The sequence below is a fragment of the Mustela nivalis genome, assembly GCF_964662115.1.
Source record: "Mustela nivalis genome assembly, chromosome: 13".
NCBI classification, from domain to species: Eukaryota; Metazoa; Chordata; class Mammalia; order Carnivora; family Mustelidae; genus Mustela; species Mustela nivalis.
The window spans coordinates 21915351-21934605 of NC_139032.1; the positions used below are offsets into that span (position 1 = coordinate 21915351).

The following is a 19255-nucleotide window of genomic DNA, read 5'->3' on the forward strand; positions in this document are numbered from 1 at the left end:
TTGCTCTCTGCCATTTCTTAAGTATTGCCATTTCTCACGGCATGGAGGTGACTGGGAAACAGAATGTATTCAGTACAGTACAAGACTATCTTTCTCTATTCACATTAAAATTAGGACATTATTACCATAATCATTAACATTATTCCCTTTCTCCTCCCCCTTCTCCTCATCAAAATTATTAAGTCTCACTGAGGGCTATGTACCAGGCATCTCTCGGCTTCCAAAAGTAACTATTTATTAAATGAAAATGTGGCTGAGACTGCATGTCAGGATGAGGAAGAAGCGGTGCCTCTGGGCAGGTCTGATCTTCCAGGCAGGTGACCTGTTCCTGCAGAACTGAAAGAAGACTCTGCTGGGCCAGGGTGAAGGCTGTCCTACCCTTTCACAGATGACCAAGTTCATAATGCTAGGCCAGGGCTGTCAAATAAAGGGCATCCCAGTTTAAGAAGTCGTGAGCAGGTTAGGAGTTAGGAGCAGTTCAGAGGACAGCTGCCGTGAAGATAAAAGAGTTTAGAAAAGAAAGATGGAGGAAGAGTGGGATTATTTAAACCTGACAAAAAGGAACATGGAAAAACTGTCACAGGCAGTTGATTTTCAAACATACGTGGGGATGATAATCTAAGGTGGAGTTTCTCAACCGCTTTTCCTGCAAGGCGCTCCTAGGAAAGGATATACAAGGCCCACAAGGGCAATCAGGTGAGGATCTTCAAGACTACATTCTGCAGGAAGGCTGTGACACTCCTGGGTCCCACCCTGCCACCAGAGGAGGGGATCAGTAGCTTACTTAGCAGCCTGCAACCTATCCCGGCCTTTGGGGAGTTTATGATGAAACCCCAAATTCATATGATGAAACCCTAATCCCAATGTGATGGTATTAGGAGATGGGGACTTTGGGAGGTGATTAGGTCATGAGGGTGGGGCCCTCATAAATGAGTTTAGTGTCCTTAGAAAAGAGATCCCAGAAACCTCTCACCCACTTTTTCTGCCACATCAGGTTGTAGGGAGAAGAGGAATCTGCCTGTGAACCAGGAGGAAGGTATCAACAGACACTGAGTCTGCTGTGTCTTGATCTTGGAATTCCCATCCTCCCGAACTATAAAAAATATATGTGTGTCGTTTAAACCACCTGGTCTATGGCATTTATTACAGGGCTGCAACTCACTGAGAAGGGATTTGTACAACTATTAGGGTATTGATGTACAGAACACAGTATTTTAGGTAGTGTAAGAAGAACTGGGGTCAATATTTTATGAAAGACTGAAATAAAAGGAGAAAACTTTATTCTTCAATATGAAAAATACTGGATTTTGTGAAAGGGTGTGTGTGTGTGTGTGTGTGTGTGTGTGTGTTAGCTTGTCCCCAAACTTTTTATGCAGTTTAACTTCACTAACTTTAGGAGTATGAGTGCTACAGAGTTACCCCTAAGACCATTTGAAAGTTTAATTATTTACGTTTGTTTCATATTGATTTTAGTTTTGGGACTATTGAATAATGCATTATTGATTTTAATTGAGTCAGCCTCTCTGACTAAAGATACTAAAGGCTGACTAAAACAAAAACTAAAATATGCTGTGCAACATGTAAAAATCTAAGTGTGAAATAACATTAAGGTCTCTATCTGGGTTCATGTAAGGCAAACATTTTCTTTTAAAGGTATTATTTATTTGACAGAGAGCACACAAGCAGGGGAGCTGCCGGCAGAGGGAGCAGGAGACGCAGGCTCCCTGTGGAGCAGGGAGCCCGATGTGGAGCTTGATCCCAGGACCCTGAGATCATGACCTTGAGCTGAGGGCAGTTACTTAATCGACTGAGTCACCCAGGTGTCCCAGGGAAACACATTTTATATGAAAGATGTATCTGAGGACCTATGTGATCCTGAGTGTAAATATCAGGGTACAAGCAAAAATTCCAGGTAGTCTTGCAGACGTTCAAATCATGGAACTAGTAAGACCCAAGTTAAGGTCTCAAATATTAAAGGGGGACCCAGGTAATAAGTGAATTATACATGGAACAACAGAAAATTTCATAAGTTTCATAAATGATGAAAAGGAGTAGGAAAATAGGATGGCAGACCTGAAGGACCTAGGAGAATGGAGGGGTCTTATGAGCTAGTAGGTGGGGAGGGGCTGTGGACACACCTTATTCAATTATCCCCTCCTTCACCCTCAGAAACTCTTTGTGACAGTGCTCTGTGATGTAAGCTTGGGGAGGATATATATTCAGCGTGTGCACAGTATAGGCTGTCTTGTGATTCAGACAATGGAGTTCAAACACTGGAATGTTCTCTCACTTCTGAATAGCGATACTAAACCATGTCTGGGCTTTGGCTCAACATGCTTGGAGACTGATCCCAACTTCACCTTCCTGTGTGGGTTGGGATTGCTCCTTCTGTTCCTGTGCTACCTGGTGGGGATTCCATTTCCAACTTGGAAAACCAAATCCACCCAATAGGTAAGAAATCCTTGCAGGCATGGTGCTCAACACAGATTGTTATGGTTTCCATTTCTAGTCCCAAATTTTATTCTTTTTTTTTTAAGATTTAATTTAAGAGAAAGCAAGAGAGCACAAGTGGGCTAGAGGGGCACAGAGAGAGCTAAGCAGGGAGTGCAATGTGGGGCTAGATCCCAAGACCCTGGAATCCTGACCTGAGCCCAAGGCAGGCACTTCACCACCTGAGCTATCCAAGCACCCTAATCCCAGGTTTTAAAAGGAGTTTGGTAGAATCAGAGAAACACCTAAAATGGGAAGTTTTAAGAGAACAGACATTCATTCCTCTAGGAAAAGAGGCCTGTCAGGGGAAGGACTAAGGTTTCTACTTGAAACTCATAATCTATCTGGGTTTGGTGGAGGGTCTTGGGTAAAATCCCAAACATGGGGAATCTGTAGTCCTGGATTGGGTTATTTTGAGAATATGGGGTCTGTGTAAAAGAACAAAGTTTCCCAGCACTTTATCATGAGTCACTTTCCCAGGTCAAGCATCACTCAATCAAGCCTTCCTTCATGCTGGGCTGAGAAGAATAGTACTGACCCTCTGAGAAGAGAGTGGGGTCTGAGCTGTGGCCTAGGATACAGGGTCCTGCCCAAGGGAACGCAGATGTGACGTTGGGCTTCATTTTCTATGTCCTCATTGAAAAAAGGACCTCTGACTGAGAATACCAAGTGTGGATCTCCAAGACAATGTCCTCAGACTTTTTCAAAGTAGCAAATATTGAAAATATTTTATCACCTTAAAAATTGAAAAAAGCAAGGAACATAAAGTTCTGTTAATTAAAGTCCTAGTCTTCTTGGATAAAAAATGTCTCCATTTCTGAGAGAAGAGTAAGACATAGGTTCCAGCCTCCCTCATTCTTTTTATTTTTGTTCTATCATCAGGGCAGAGCCAAGAGGAGAAGGAAAGGTAGGACTCTGGAAGGTAAGGTTCTGCTTATTCCACCTGAGCTCTCCAAGGCTGATCCTTCTTGCTGTTCTCTCCATGAGGGCCAAGTCCATGATCTCTGAGGAGGCGAGGCACAAGGTACATTCCCTCTCAGAAAACAGAGGCCTCAGAGGAGGGGCTCATGGAAATGCAACCAGAGTGCAAAACCCTTCTCAGATTCCCTGCTCTGACCATTACTGAGCATGAAGCAGTGATGGATCTGGGCAATGAGTGCTGCCCAGTAGATGGCCATGTGAGATGTCAAGAGTCCGAACTTCTGTCTCCTGACTTTGTGAAAGCTCTGTGACATCATGGATACTCAGGAGTCTTCCCTGAGGTAACCACTGACCTCTCTGCTTCACAGAGGTGATCTGATCATCACATGGATAATTTACATGAAAGTACTTTATACATGAAGCAAGATTACTAACCAGCTTCACTTCATTGGCCATTTGTCTTCACCTATTCATTATTAGGGCTTTCATAGTCCAACAGCCCAAGGCTGTCCCATAAGAGGACTCCTGTATTATTACCTATGTTTCTACTTTCACTACATAACCCATTCTCCTGGTTTCCCAGATAACAGATGCCACCGAAGAGAAGTGGAAGAGACCCAGAAGCTGATCTCTGTTTTAAGAAGGTGACCATTCTTTCCCCTTCTGTCCTATTGCCTCTTAGAGCACGTTTTATGCAATTGCAGGATTCACTGCAGTCTGTCATACCATGGGAGGGGGTTGCCAAAGGAACAGATATTGGGGTGAAGGCTGCTGAGTACACTGTCAAGTCATAAAGGTGGGGCACTGTGAAGGGACAGCAGGCTTCAGGTGGCCACTCCCTTGTCACTCCTGTATGTCCTCCTTCCCTTGTTCTGGTCCTGGCTACAGTTTTGTACCTCCTGTCTCCTGCAGCCCCCTCGGCCGGCATCATGATACCATCCACTTTCATCAACTGTTATGTCCAGACCCCTCCTGTGAGGTGTGTAATAGCACAACTTCTGAGATCAATCGGTTGCTGTTCCTGCAGTCCCTGGAAGATTCTACCCCCTTGGCTTCCACAGCTCGTGTGACTTCTTCATCATTCACTCTCTCCCCTGACTTCTCAGCAATCCCTCCAGGAGAGCTAATACCAGCTTCGCTGCCTGAGTCTTCCCCACCACCTGCCTCCATCTTCTCACCTAACCCAGAGATCCCTGTGGCTGATTTATTTCCACCCTCACTACCGCGTGATTCTTTGCCACTAGAGCCCTTTCCTCCCTTGGATTCCAAATTCCCAATGGACCATTTCCCAACACAGCCCCCTGTCTTTCCTCCTGTCCCACCACATCATGTCCATTCAGTGGACCATAGTGTCCAAAGAGAGACAGAGTCTCTAAATACCATCTTCTCTCTGGACCCTACCCTTTCCCAAGCAGTCAGCCCCTTACCAGAGTTGTCTCAGAGGGTGAATCCCACTGAGACCTTTGCTCATCATCACACACCACCAACCTGGTCTGCTTCACCACTGCCAGACTGCAATTTATCTGTGACTCCATCTAAACCGATTTCCATCTCAAGGAAGCCTGTTCCAGAGAGCTCACCCCCAGAGAGCTCTTGTGGGTTGTCTACTTGTGCCCCAACAATCATAGGCATTGACCCCTCCAGCTTGTCAATTTTAGACCTCCCTTGGTGACAAACCCATGCCAAAGACTTCTTACCTTCAACCCTGCCTCCATGTGATTTCCATCAAGAGTTTCTGGGCTTCCATTCTTCAGAAGCTTCTTCCAGGGGAGACCCTGCAGCCAAACGTGTAGAGCCTGGTAACCTCTCACTTCTCAGCTCTGATGCCCTGGCACTTCTAGAGAAACAAGTCCAAAAGAGGAGTGATTTCCCCAGGTGGGAAGAAACAAAGGGTTCTTTTCCAAAACAAACAATTATTGATAAGCATGATTTGGCATCCTCCCTTCCTTTCTGCAGCAGCAAAGACCAATCAAAGGAGCTGCATATGCATCAGCAGCGCCCATATCCTACAACCTTGGAGGAGGCCCATTTACAGCAAACCCCCATCCAATTCTTCTGGGGTCTCCAAACTCCAAGCAGGTCCTTCTTCCCTGCTGCTGATGCCTCAGATAACATCTCGAATGCCTCCCCAGAGCAGGAATCTCCAGTAGTTCCCCATCCACTTCCTCCATCCTTGCCTGAGAACCCGCCTCAACTCCTGCCTCAAACCCAGCCCCTACCTCTCCCTCATGTCCAGCCCCAGGCCCACCTTCAATCCCCACTCCCAATCCTGCCATCTGGTCCTCTACCTGACATCAAAATCTGTGGAGCTTGTTTTCACAAGAATGAATCTGAGAGTCTGCCATCAACAGAAATGGAACATCTGGAATGGAACGTGTTGCAGAAGGTACAGGAATGTGTGTGGGATTTATGCACTGCAGTCCAAAGATCCCAGGAGGACTATTGTCCTTCAACTATTGTCCTTCAGCTCCTAACCCTTCTCTCAGCCACAAGGCCACCAAAGCCCAAGTTGTAATCTCTGACCCTGCTGGACAGTTTCCTCTGAAAGAAGAGCCTCGGAGAAAACTAGAGAGTCACCTTCGAAAGAGGCTCATCCAACTCGGGTGGGGCATTCCCCACAGGATCTATGAGTCTCTCTCACTAATGAGACATCCGAGTACTCTTCCACAGCTACCTGAGTCGCAGCACTTTTGTGACGCTCATGGATCTCTTAAGAGTCAGAGCAAATTGAATGACACTGGAAGTGTCAATGACGAGGACTCAGAAATGCTTCAGCTAGAGGACGGTGACCTGAAGGATCAGGGACACAACCCAGAGAATGGCCAAAAGATGATCTGTTGAGTGACCTAGAGAGCTCTTCAGATCATGATATGGGGTACTATTCTGAGAAAGAACTTAGGAGCCCATCAGAGAAAAACTCTACGGTGTCAGTGGAGACTATAGGTCAGAGACAACTTGAAAATGTCCTGAAAATACATTTGTGCAAAAAGTCTGAGGAAATCAGTGAGGGTCAGCTCCCTGGGACTGTGCATAATTCATGGCATACAATGAAGCAGACATCACTTCCTTCTGAGAAATCCCAGACTGAATTAAAACAAAGAAGTTTGCTACCATCAGAGGTTGAGGACTACTCCCTGAATACCTTCCAGGAGCTTCCCTTTGTTGAACCTCGTGTACAACAGATGCTGGATGTCCATATTAAAAGGTTTCATTGGAGGAAGCGATGGGGCCTTCCCTCCAGGGTCCTTGAATCCATAGAGATCTTTAAATCGAGAAAGGCCACATCCCCTTGTAGCCCTTCCTGCTCAACCAACACAATTCCTGTGGCAAATTCTAAAACTGGGGGCTTCAACTCCCTTAGAGGAAGCTTGAAGTCTTGCCATGAGATAAAGCAGGAACAGCAAATTCAGCCCCCATTATGGATCGTCCTCGCCCTGCCACCTCAACTCTGGGCAAGGAAGAGCAGAGAATTCTGAGGCAATCAACCATCAGCTTGTAGAGGATATTCCAAAAACTAAGAATGGCAGACAGACTCTTAAACCTGTCAAACATGTCACCATAGCCAACAGATGGGCCCCAAATCTGCCTGCAAGGCAAGCTGGGGCCAGACATGAGCCAAAGGATAAGAGTGCAAATTCCAAAGAGAGCAGAGGAGGAGGGCAACAAGGCATAATGATGAAGAATCCAGAACCTGTTGGGCCCACAGAGTCCAGGGAGATATTCAGGACCAAGGAATTTCATACACACCAATCACAACCTAGTCTCTTGAAAACCAACAAGCCAGGTAGCTCCCAAATTATAAAGGGGAATAAGCAGCAAGTCAAAACCACCATCCCACCAAACATACCAATTCCACGAGTTAAAGCTTATGCTGGAGGACAGGGAGCACAGCCAGACCCAAGCCCAAAGCACCGGCCTGCCCCCTGCCTCAGATTGTTTGACTTATAAGGACTCACTGACTCCTGCCCAGGATGTCTCCCGCCGGGACATGAGAGCTTCCCAGGTGCTGCATGTCCATCCAGAGGACACAGGAATTACTATGAAACAATAGCAGGAGCCCTGGGTCCCTAAGCATGTCTTAAGGAAGTGCCAGAATAAGAATCCCCCACCTGCTGCAAAGACCATGAGGCCTCTGGGTTCCATGGCACAAGAGCGTGGTGGAGGGGATGCAGGATTGGAGACATCCCAACCGGGAACGAACAGGTTCCCTACTGAAGATGTGGCATTGAAGAGGTTCCCTACTCAGGATGTGGTATTGAAGGTAGAGCTGGGAAGCCAGCCTTCCCAGACCCTATCACAGAAGGGTCAGCTGCCTCCTGAAAGCCTTTCACAGAAGGGTCAGCTTCCTTCTGAAAGCCTTTTCAGTAAAAAAATGAAGGATTTTTTTTGCAATGGCTTCCTCCTGGGATAAAATGCAAAAGGCAAGAAAACTCCTAGGAGAAGCCTAGTCCCCTATCATCTGTGGAAAGCAGAGGCCTGCTTAAAGGTACAGCTGCCTTTACTGGGATGCCTGAAACTCAGAAAATCATGACAGCTGTTGGGAAGTTCCAAGAGGAGAGAATGGGGTGTCGGCGTGCAATAGGCAGCACCTGCCCTCAGTAGCCCATTCTCTCCCCAACCAAGTTTGGGAAAACTCAGAAGAAAGCACAAGTGCAGGCCCAGGTACAGCCTGCCCCAGGGTACCCTTTCAACTACAGCGTTCCCGCCCATAAGACGAATACCAGGTCCTGCCAGCAAGAAGCTGTCTTTGCCGGGCAAGGCCTTACTGAAAGTAACAGCTCAGAAACAAGGACAGACAGCCCCAGAAAGTTGTGGCATTTAAGGACCAGCTACCACGTCAGAAGTATCCCCTCTCCATGTCACACAGGGAGCCTGCGCCCCATGCAAATGCCACCTGTGGGCATCAGGCTGCCCAGTGGCATCCTGCCACTCTCACGACTCCTGAAGGCAATGTGTGCAGAGATGTGTCCCTACTCTTTAGATAGAAAACCCTTCTCCAGAATTTCCAGTGAGAGGGTTTTGGGGGGCATTTCCTACACAAAAACAATCGCTTGTGAGGAATAAATATTTCCCTAATAATACTGATGTCTGTTCTGTGTACTGTCTTGGGAGCATGGGTTTTGGGGAACTCAGTTCCTGCTGTTACTGATTGCTTCCTTTGGTTTCTAAAAGGTGACCAATCTCCTGAAGCTCTTGAGAAATATGTATCATGTAACCCCCAAAGCCCCCAAGAGCCCATTCCCTCCCTGATGAAGTTTGGGAGATGGGCTCCTGTCCCATGGCTTAGCCTTACTGAAAATGTGTAATAGCTCACACCTCTCCCCTCACTGAATGTTTTACACCCTTTACAGAAAGTCTTCTATATCTGAGAAGGATCAAAGACAGGTATAGTTTTCAGAAAATGATTAACCCCGTTGTTTCTTCACTGTTATTGTGTTACAGTAGCTTAATCATACAGAGGTCAGTAATCAGAGGATCCCACAGGTGGGTAAACTCTGAATGGGAGTGTTTGGTGGGGGAGGTGTTTGGTGGTGGGGGAAGAGGTGTTGTTGGGTTGATCTTGGGCTGGTTGGGGTAGGGTTGAATAGATTCGATGCTGTCCTGTGAGTCAATTAAACTTGACAATGAGGTTTCCACTGGAAGTGCTTCCCTTTCCTGGGTGTTTCTTCAGGCTGCTGGACTGAGGATGTTTATTTTGCAGAACAAAAGCATCACTTAGCTGTTAGTGGTAGGAATGTTGACAAGGCAGATACCACCTTCTAGGGTAAGATACCTTTCAGGTCCCCTTCTCAGGACCCTGTCCCGCTCCCCTCCTTCCTCAGTCTGATCCAGGCACCACCACTTTGAGGCAGACTGGAATCTGGCACAGCCTACCGATGCCTTATACCAAAAAGTCATGGCTCTGTTCCTTGAGTATGCAAGCAATACCTGCAGGCTGTCAGGCATGGCATCCCCTTTGGGGGAAGGTGATCTTGATGTCTGCCTTCCATCCACACCAGATGACAATATATAAGATGTGGCCTTTACTATGGCTAGGATGGCGGTATGCCACCTTCAATATTCACGGCCTTAGTGGAGCCATGGTAGCTCTTCCCCAGAATCATGCAACTTATGAACCTGAGGTGGGTTCCAGAATGTGTACCAGGATGATAGAGATGTTTGGGGGCTTATCATGGAACTCAATGGAGTGCTTTTTTTGGCCAAGACAGTACACATTCCCACACTTACAACAGGGCTCTGGAGGGAAGGCAACTCCACCTCAGACTGGGACTCAAAATGGGGGGAGTGTGCTAGAGAACACCTGAGGTAGTCTTCTGGACAGTCTCACGACTGCTTAGGGCTAAAACCAAAACCAGGTGTCCATGACCTCTCTCACTACCACACTTATAGCTTCCCATCCAGGTTATCATTGACCCTACACTATTTGAATTTTGGGGTCACAGAAAGAATGCAGATTTGATGCTGTGGAGGCCCTGAGGGGGACAATACGTGGGAAGGGACCCCAGGCAGGGAACCTAAAGAGGTGAGGAGGGGGTACAGGAGGCTCTAACATTTATGCAGACAGACCAGCCAGTAACCCAGCCTGCCAGTTCCTACATAATCTCATTTTAGGGTCCATTATGGCCAATCCAGTGCACTTTGTACTACCTTGTAGAGCTTATTACCAGGAATACTTCTGCCACCGAGTACTATAGTCTGACATTCTTTCCCTTTGCCTCATGCCCCTGTCCTTCCAGCTTATATGTCCCTGTTAAATTTTCTACTCCACATCATACACTTTCCACTTCTTGCCTATCCAGTAAGGCCTTGTTCTTCCTTTTCTCATTCTCCAACGTAGAACTTATGGGTTGTCGGGTAACCAACATGTAAAAAGCATCAATCCAGCATAGGAATTAGAGTCCATGGTACTGTAACAGTGTTATCTGGTGACATGTGGTAGCCGCAGTTGTGGTGAGCACAGCACAGCATAGAGTTGCATACCTGACACTAATGTGATATTGCATCAGCCATCCTTCAATTAAAAAAAGAAACAACAGGGGGCGCCTGGGTGGCTCAGTGGGTTAAAGCCTCTGTCTTCAGCTCGAGTCATGATCCCAGGGTCCTGGGATTGAGCCCCACATCGGGCTCTCTGCTCAGCAGGGAGCCTGCTTCCTCCTCTCTCTGACGGCCTGCCTACTTGTAATCTCTGTCAAATAAAATCTTTAAAAAAAATTAAAAAAACACAAAACACAAAAAACAAAACAGAACAAAAAAGCAGGCCCCAGTACATATAGACCCCATCTAATCTCCTTCAGTCCTTCCTGTCTGGCAAAATCTTGTCTCTCTGCCTTTTTAAAGAAATGCCTTTTTGATTACTGTTGGATTAAATCTCCCATGTCAAAACTGAGTCTACTCACTACTGAGTCTACTGATGCCACATGAAATTCAGCTCCAGCACTACCTGGAAATCATTCATTCATTCCACAAATCCTTATCCAAGTCCCACTAAAGTGAGCAAAATAAATGGAGTTAGGTCACTATTTCCTTAGTACATTCTCTCCTCAGTGTTCTCAGATCTAATTTATTTTAAATTTCATTTGAGAGAGAGCAGGAGCACAATCAGGAGTATTGGCAGAGGTAGAGGGAGAAGCAGGCTTTCTGCCAAGCAAGGAGCAGGACTCAATCCCAGGACACCAGGGTCATCAGGTGAACTGAAAGCAGATTCTTAACTGACTGAGACACCCAGGTGGCCCTCAGATCGATTTCAAATTTCCTTTACTTTCCTCAAACTTAGGCCATCTTCACTTGTCCAGCAGATGTGCTGGACCACAGTTCACTGAGGAGCAAGAAAGCAGTGACAGAGTTTCTTACAAAACAAAACAAAATCTGTCCAAAAAAATCTCCCCCTTCTTGTTTTCCTCTTCCTTCCTATTACATGGAAAGAGGTTTCTTTCCCAATCTCAAAAGAAATATACTTTCTGAAATGTCTTTATTGAGAAAGAGCTAACTTCTAGTCTTGATGGACTGATCTACCCTTGTCACGTCTCCTCCTGACCCCTCCTTGTCCTTATGAGGCACCCAACATCTTTTTTTTTTAATGATTTTTACTACAGAAATGTTTAAACATGTCCACGAGCACATAGAACAATATAACTTCTGACATATCCGTAACCTAACTTGCACTGTTATCATTGGGTGGGTGTGATACACTGTGATTAAAGTGCAAAAGTCCCTTTAAACATTTTGCCATCCATCTCTGAGATATATGCAATATGTCCACGTCAAAGATCTCACATTTTTTTGATATTTGTCACTTGGTCTACACACTTATTCAAAGCAGGTGTATGCAGCATTTGTGATGAAAAGACACTGGGCTTTAGAGGTTTTGGCAATCAGTTCTGCTCTGCCTTATAGTCAACCCTGAGGAGCCATTTGAGTGAATTCCTCAACCCCACAGAAGTAGTAATCTTACGGAGCAAATTCAGGGCAGAATTTCACTGTCCCTTAAACACTCAGTGATTGTAATATGCAAAAAGTATAGAAGAACACTGTATTTGTTGTTAAAGACTTGAAACTATGTGTTTTCAAATATTTAAAGAAAAATTTGTCCTGTTACATTTCAAATAAACTACTGTGTTTCACCTTAAATGAAGTAGATAAAACACTTCCCTCTCTCTAAATGGCTAAAAGATTAGATGAAAACTGCTCAATATCATTAAGCATCAGATAAATGAAAATTGAAATCAATATTTGCCAAACTTTCACACTCACAAGGATGGCTAAAATAAAAAAATACAACTGCTGGTGGGAATGTGGAGATATTAGAACTCCCCACACAATGTTGGTGGGAATGAAAAATGGTACAATATTTTAGAAAACAGTATGGCAGTTGCTCAAAATGTTAGACATAGGGTGAACATAGGACCCAGCAGTTCCACTTCTTGGTATATACTCACGAGAAATGAAAACATAGGTCTACAAAAAAACTTGCAAACAAATGTTTATAGCTATCTTATTTATAAGGTCAAAAGATGGAAACAATTCAAACATCCATCAACTGAGAAATGGGTAAATTAAATATAACATACACCTAAGATATAATATTTTTTGGAATAAAAAAGACCAATGCATGTCAAAACAGGGATGAACCTTGAAAACACATTAAATGAAAGAAGCCAGTCACTAATGGCCACAAATGACTCCATTCACATGAAATGTCCAGAATAGGAAAACCTAGAAGCAGAAAGTAGTACATCTTAGAGGTGGAGGGAGCAGGGGAGAGAAGAAGAATGGCAAAAGGTTGCAGATTTGTTTCTCTTAAGTCATGACAATGTTTAAAACTGACTGTGGTGATGCATATACTGAAAATCAAGGAATTATACATGTTAAATGGGTAAATTTTATGGTATGTGAGCTGTATTTCAATAAAGCTATTAAAATAAGTAAAGGATTAAAAAATAAATGCTTAAGGATGTTAACACATAAAGGACGAAAGTTGTCAACACATTTTTGGAAGATGTAAATCTGGTGGAGGACTGGTAACTGACTAGCAAAGAAAACAAAGTGCTGGCACATCATTCACACTGCAAAACCCAGAAGACGAGCAACCTGGTGGCACTACAGATAAAAGAAATTAGGGATTCCACGTTAGTAAACATGTTGAATTATTCTTCTTTGTTGTTTGTTTTATATTGCATATAATTTCTAAAATCTTTTTTTTTTTTTTTTTTTTTTTGAGTTGGGGTGCTCTTTGCCAGTTTTGTAAAACCTTGTTGAAATGTCAGCATGTTTCAAATGTGCAGAGTGGATCCCAGGTTTCTTGTATTGGACAGAACTCGAGACAACTGTTTTAAAGCTAGCATTGCACCCATCTGGGATCAGAGTACAGTGGAGATAGTAGCTTCTGGAATCAAAGTCAGAAATCTCAAAGGTTGGGTTAAATTCATTTTTTAAATGTATTTGAAAATAAAATTGTGGAAAAGTTGCATAGATGGAAAAGCCATAGATGGTAAAGTCATATACCCTTTATCCAGATGTTCCTATTAAGATTCTGACCTGTTTACAATCTCTCTCTCCTTATCTCCTTCCCCTTCTCTCTATATAGGAAGACACATATACACATAGGAAAATTATGCATATATTCTTGAATAATTGAGAATATATTTCATGTATCACACACTTTCTCCCTGAATATTTCATAGTGTATTTTTTTTTTTTTAAGATTTCATTTATTTGACAGAGAGAGACATATGAGACAGGGAACAGAAGCAGAGGGAGTGTAAGGGGAGGAAGCAGGCTTCCTGCTGAGCAGGGAGCCTGATGCAGGGCTTGATCCCAGGATCCTGGATATCATGACCTGAGCTGAAGGCAGATGCTTAATGACTGAGCCACCCAGATGCCTCCATAGTGTATTTCTTATTAAAAAGAATGTTCTCTGACACCACAGTTATCTCCTTCAGTAAATTTCACATTGATGCAAAACTTTTAATTAATCTCCCACTCAAATTCCATTTTTATCAATTTAAGTAATGTCCTGTGTGTGTGTGTGCGTGCGTGTGTGTGTAAACCTCCTTACAGGAGTTAGTCTAGGATGACGTACTACATCTAGTTGCTGTGTACCTTTAGTTTCCTTTAATTGGGATCAGTTTCTCAGCCTCTTTTAGAACAAGGCCAGGTTTGAAAAATCAATTCAATGTGCCATATTTACAACTCCTCACCTGGAAATTTTTTTGGGTGGAGCTTATCTTGCTCAGATGTTAAAGGATGTTTTTATAGTTGTGAGTCCTAAGGGCCTCAGGGACAGTTAAGACCATACTTTCTATTTAAAAACAATTCCAGAAATTCAAAGATATGTCGGGGTGGGGGGATTTTTCTTAACAAACATATGTCCTGCAGTCAAGGGAAGGTATGTGAAGTGGGGCAGGCTAGAAGTGTACCTTCCTTTGGGAGAGACAATGGTGAAGCTGTGGATGCAGGTTATGAGAGGAAAAGAAGGCTGTCATTACTGGCAAACACTCCTCATATGGGAAGAAAAGGACTGGGTGTCTAAGGCCAAAGAGTGATTCATCAGTGAGGGAACATAGGCCAGTCAAGTAAGGAAATGATACAGGGCTTAATTTCAACAGTTTATAATCTAAATAATGAAGCCATAAGGGTTCCAACTACTAAATGACTAGGTAGCATGGGGAGAAGAAATAAATACATATAACCATCAACAAAAATGACATTATTATTTAAAATTGGTAGAGATGACAATAAGGTATTTTGGTGAAAATTTTATGATGGTCTGAAAACATACTTTGTGTGATTTCTATAATATATTTTTAAGGTGTGTTTTGTGGTCCTCAATATGGTCCATCTTAGTGAACCTTCCATGTGAACTTGAGAAATATGTCTATTTTGTGGTTGGATGAGGTATTTTATAAATGTCAATTAGAGCAAGTTGATTGATGATGTTGTTTGGGGCAACTATATCTTTACTGGTTTTCTGCCTGCGGAATCTGCCCATTTCTGACAAGGGATGTTGAAATCTCCAAAAATAACAGTGGATTCATCCATTTTTTCTTGCAATTATAGTGGTTTTTGCCTCACATATTTTGACACTATGTTTTACATGTGTACCTATTCAGGAGTGTTCTGTCTTCTTGGGGAATTGACCTCTTTACTGTTATGTAATGCTCTTCTTTACCTATGATAATTTTCCTGTTGTGAAGTTTTCTTTGTCCAAAATAATAGAGTTACTCTTATTTTCTTTTCATTAGTGTTAGCATGATATTTTTTTTTTCTGACTTTGTTTTTAATCTCTCTGTACTTTATATTTAAAGTGAGCATTTCATAGACAATATATAATTGGGTCTTGTTTTTTTCTGTGCTCTGACAGTCTCCTCTTTTAATTGGTGGATTTAGACCACTTCCATTTAGTGATTTTTAAATATAGTTGGATTAATATCTCTACCTTGTCCGTACTATTTGCTATTCATTATACCTATCCTTCCTCTCTTTTTTTCCCCCTGGTTTTAAACAAGCATTATATGTAATTCTATTTTCTCACTTTTGTTAGTCTATCAATTACTGTGTTTAAAAATATTTTAGTGGTTGTCCTAGAGTTTGTAATATACATTTATAAGAACTCTAAGTCCCCTTTCATATAATGGTATATAACTTCATAGATAGTGCAGCAGGAGTGTCCAATTCCTCCTGTCCTTTGTACCACTGATCCCATTCATTTCACTTATTCATGAACTATAATCACTGAACACATTATCATTATTGTTATTATTAGGTCAATTGAGAATAAGATGAATGAAAGTTTTATTTGGCCTTCATTCATTCCTTCTCTTCCTTTACTTTATGGAGATATGAGTTATTTTCCTTCTCAACAAAGAGAAGGAATGTTCTTTTAACATTTATTCAGGGCAGGTCTGTTGCTGATGAATTCCCTGTTTTTATTTGTCTAAGTTTTATTTCTCTTTTACTTTTGCAGGATAATATCACTAGATATAAAATTTTGGATTGGTGTTTTTTTCTTTCAACAGTAAACATTTCACTCCAATCTCTTACTTTCATGGTTTATGATAATAGGTCATAATTATTATGTTTTTTTCATCTAGAGGTAGAGTTTCTATTTCCCTCTGGATTCCTTCATAATTTTATCCTTTGTTTTCCTATCATTTGAATATGATATGTCCAGGTATGGACTTTTTAAATATTTCCCTGCTTGGTGTACTCTGAACTTCCACAATTTGTCACTAACCTGTTATTAATTTTGGAAACTCCTTGGCCATTATTAAACATTTTTTTCTGTTCTTTCTTCTTCTGGTATTCTAATTATATATCTGTTATATAGCTTGAAACACAGTTCTTGGATATTCTAGATTTTAGCATTAAGAAAATTCTTTTTATCTTTGTATTTCAGTTTGGAATGTTCCTACTGACATATATGCAAACTCACATATTCTTTCCTTGCCTGTATGGACCTACTGATGAGTCGATCAAAGTCATTATTCATTTGTCATACTGCTTTTTTTCCCCTAATGTTTCCTTTTGATTCTTTCATAGAATTTCCCTCTCTGGGCTTACATGCATCATCTGTTTTTATATGTTGTCTACCTTTTCCATTACAGCCCTTAACATCATAATTGTGGTTATTTTAGATTCCATGTATGAGAATTCTGAAATTTGGTATATCTGAATGTGCACTTGATACTTGGTTTGTCTGATGAGTTTGCTTTTTCTTGCCTTTAGCATGCCTTGTAAGGTTTCTTTGAAAGCCAAACATGATGTACTGGGTAATCAGAACTGAAATAAAGAGACCTATAATGTGAAGTCTTAGGTTATTCTGGTTAGGTATTGGGTATGTTTAATATTTACTGTAGCTATGCACATCAGAGGCTGCAGTTTCCTTTAGTGTCCTTGTTTTTGTCTCTCCTAGTGTCTTTAAATTTCCCTAAATCTCCCTACATAGAAACAATACCAGTGGTGCCTGGGTGGCTCAGTGGGTTAAAGCCTCTGTCTTCAGCATGGGTTATGGTCCCAGGGTCCTGGGTTCAAGCCCTGGGTAGGCTCTCTGCTCAGTGGGGAGCCAGCTCCCCCACACCCTGCCCCGCCTGCCTCTCTGCCTACTTGTGATCTTTATGTGTCAAATAAATAAATAAAATCTTGGAAAAAAAAAAAAAAGAAACTATACCTTGCAGTTCTTCTTAGCTATGATCCTGTTCCTACACCAGAGATATCAATATTATAGCAAGGTGTCAGGGGAAGGGATATGATTAATCATCATCTTTTAATGGGCTTATATCCCTGGATTTTGATGTTCACTAGTGTTCAAAGTTTTGGCTTTTTGATCCACTCTATCAATGAGAAAGGAAGCCTAGAGAGGGCTGCTGTAGTGGGTAATTTGCCTTCTCCCATGGGTCAGGTTTTTCCCATTGGGTAGACTTCTGTTATGGAAAAAACTCTGGGAATATTTCACAATGTTTCCAAATGCTTACCTTTCTCTTTTCTCTCCAACACTACACTCCCCTGCCAGAAATAAGAGCATTTCCCCCTCGCTTTTTGGTAGTTCTTTACTGTAAGAACCAGGTTGGGTTGGGTCCCATAAATAATATAACCCATAAATAAATGGGGGGCCCCACTAGATTGTGACCTCAGGAGTTTCTCACTCTCATGCTAGCCCATATGCATCCTTCAGCAATTTGTCAAATGTCTGTTTAAGTGTTCCTACCAAGAGAGCAGTGATGAGCCACTAGTGTCTTCTGTTTCAGGTAAGCGAATCTTAGGTATGATTTTCTACATTGACACTCTGAAGATTTGAGGTAGTGGTTTGCCACTGTGGTTCCAAGAAATGTCATTGATTTTTAGTCTGTTCAGCATTTTGCTTCTTTCACAGACTGAAGCGATGACTCCCAGGCTTTTTAAATGTTAGATCCGGAACCAGAAGTTGCCCTTCAGAGAATGACTCTTTATTTTCCTGTTCCTCTTCCCACATTTCTAAATGAGTTTGGTAGGTCAGATAAACACCTAAAATGGGAAGTCTAAGGAAAGAATAGACATTAAATCCTCTAGGAAAGGAGGTCTGATGAAGATGTGGCAAAGGATTAAGAAAGCACTAATGTTTCCACTTGAAACACATAGTCTATTTGGGTATGGTGGTGGCTCTTGGGTAAAATCCCAAACACAATGATTCTGCAGTTCTGGATTGTGTTATTTGGAGAGTATGAGGTCTGTGTAAGAAAACAAATTTTCCCAAGTCTTGATCATGAGTCACATTCCCATGTCAAGCATCACTCAGTCAAGCCTGCCTTCACGTTGGGCTGATCAGGAGAACAGTGCTGGGCCTCTGAGAAGAGACTGGGGTCTGAGCTATAGCCTAGGATACAGGGTCTACCCAAAGGGAGCACAGATGTGACTGTCGGGATTCAGTTTGTATGTCCTATCTGAACAAAGAACTTCTGAGTGAGAATATCAAGTATGGACCTCCCAGACAAAATCCTCCTTTGTTTTTCAAAATAAAACCTTAAAATTAAGAAAAGCAAGGAACACAAAGTTCTATAAATTAAAATACAGTCCGGTGTTCTTGGATAAAGAAAGTCTTCATTTCTGAGAGAATAGTGAGAGATAAGTCCCCACCCCTCACTCTTTTCTTTTCGTTCTAGCATCAGGGCAGAGCCAAGAGGAGGAAAGGTGGGACTCTGAATGGTAAGGTTCTGCCTATTCCACCTGAGCTCTCCAAGGCTGACCCTTCCTGTCCTTTCCATGAGGGCTCAGGTCCATGATCTCTGAGGATGCCAGCTGCTAGGTACATTCCCTCTCAGAAAACAGAGGCCTCAGAAGAGAGGCTCATGGAAATGCAGTCAGAATGCAAAATCCTTCTCAGAATCCCTGCTCTGACCATTACTGAGCATGAAGCAGTGACAGATCTGGGCAATGGGTGCTGCCCAATATGTAGCCATGTGAGACATTAAGAGTCAGAACTTCTGAAGTTCTGAGACTTTGTGAAAGACCTGTGACATCATGGATACTCAACTTCCTCTTTGAGGTAACCATTGACCTATGTTCCATATAAGGTGGTTTTCAGTAACACATGGAATAGATAATACATACAAAAGCCCACTGTGAATTATCAAATAATGTAAGTATTAATATCATTGATCATGTGACCTTATATCCTAATAATTGGTGCTCTCCAAGTCCAATCTACCAAGGATATCTTTAAAGAACACTCTATTCAGGCTTCTATAAGATCTCTCGCTTCTATATTCATTATTCTCCTGGTTTCCCAGGGTGGAAAACTTGCCAGAGAGAAGAAGGGGAGGCAAGAAAGGTGCTTTCTCTTCTGTAAAGGTGAGTAAACATAACCTTCTTC

The 19255-nt window shown here is 42.6% G+C and overlaps 1 protein-coding gene and 2 pseudogenes across 6 annotated transcripts in view; all 3 read left to right on the forward strand.

The window, feature by feature from the left end:
- The window catches only part of LOC309847262 (spermatogenesis-associated protein 31D4-like), a 36677-nt pseudogene extending 29767 nt beyond the window's left edge, over window positions 1-6910 (forward strand). The window contains exons 4-6 of the transcript XR_014316553.1: window positions 3373-3412; window positions 3995-4055; window positions 4324-6910. The product of XR_014316553.1 is annotated as a spermatogenesis-associated protein 31D4-like (transcript). The remainder of the gene's footprint in view (window positions 1-3372; window positions 3413-3994; window positions 4056-4323) is intronic.
- The window catches only part of LOC309847010 (spermatogenesis-associated protein 31D1-like), a 47106-nt gene that overhangs the window by 17720 nt on the left and 10131 nt on the right, over window positions 1-19255 (forward strand). Inside the window, exons 1-3 of one of the 4 annotated variants that reach the window (XM_082696712.1) lie at window positions 17597-17654; window positions 18546-18588; window positions 19173-19233. The gene's annotated coding sequence lies outside the window, so the exon portion shown is untranslated. Of the gene's footprint in view, window positions 1-17596; window positions 17655-18538; window positions 18589-18834; window positions 19022-19172; window positions 19234-19255 lie in introns of those variants that run through there. The other 3 variants (XR_014302258.1, XM_082696713.1, XM_082696714.1) reach the window with 3 other exon arrangements.
- On the forward strand, window positions 6768-8477 carry LOC309847014 (spermatogenesis-associated protein 31D1-like; annotated as a pseudogene). Its single transcript has one exon. The product of its transcript is annotated as a spermatogenesis-associated protein 31D1-like (transcript).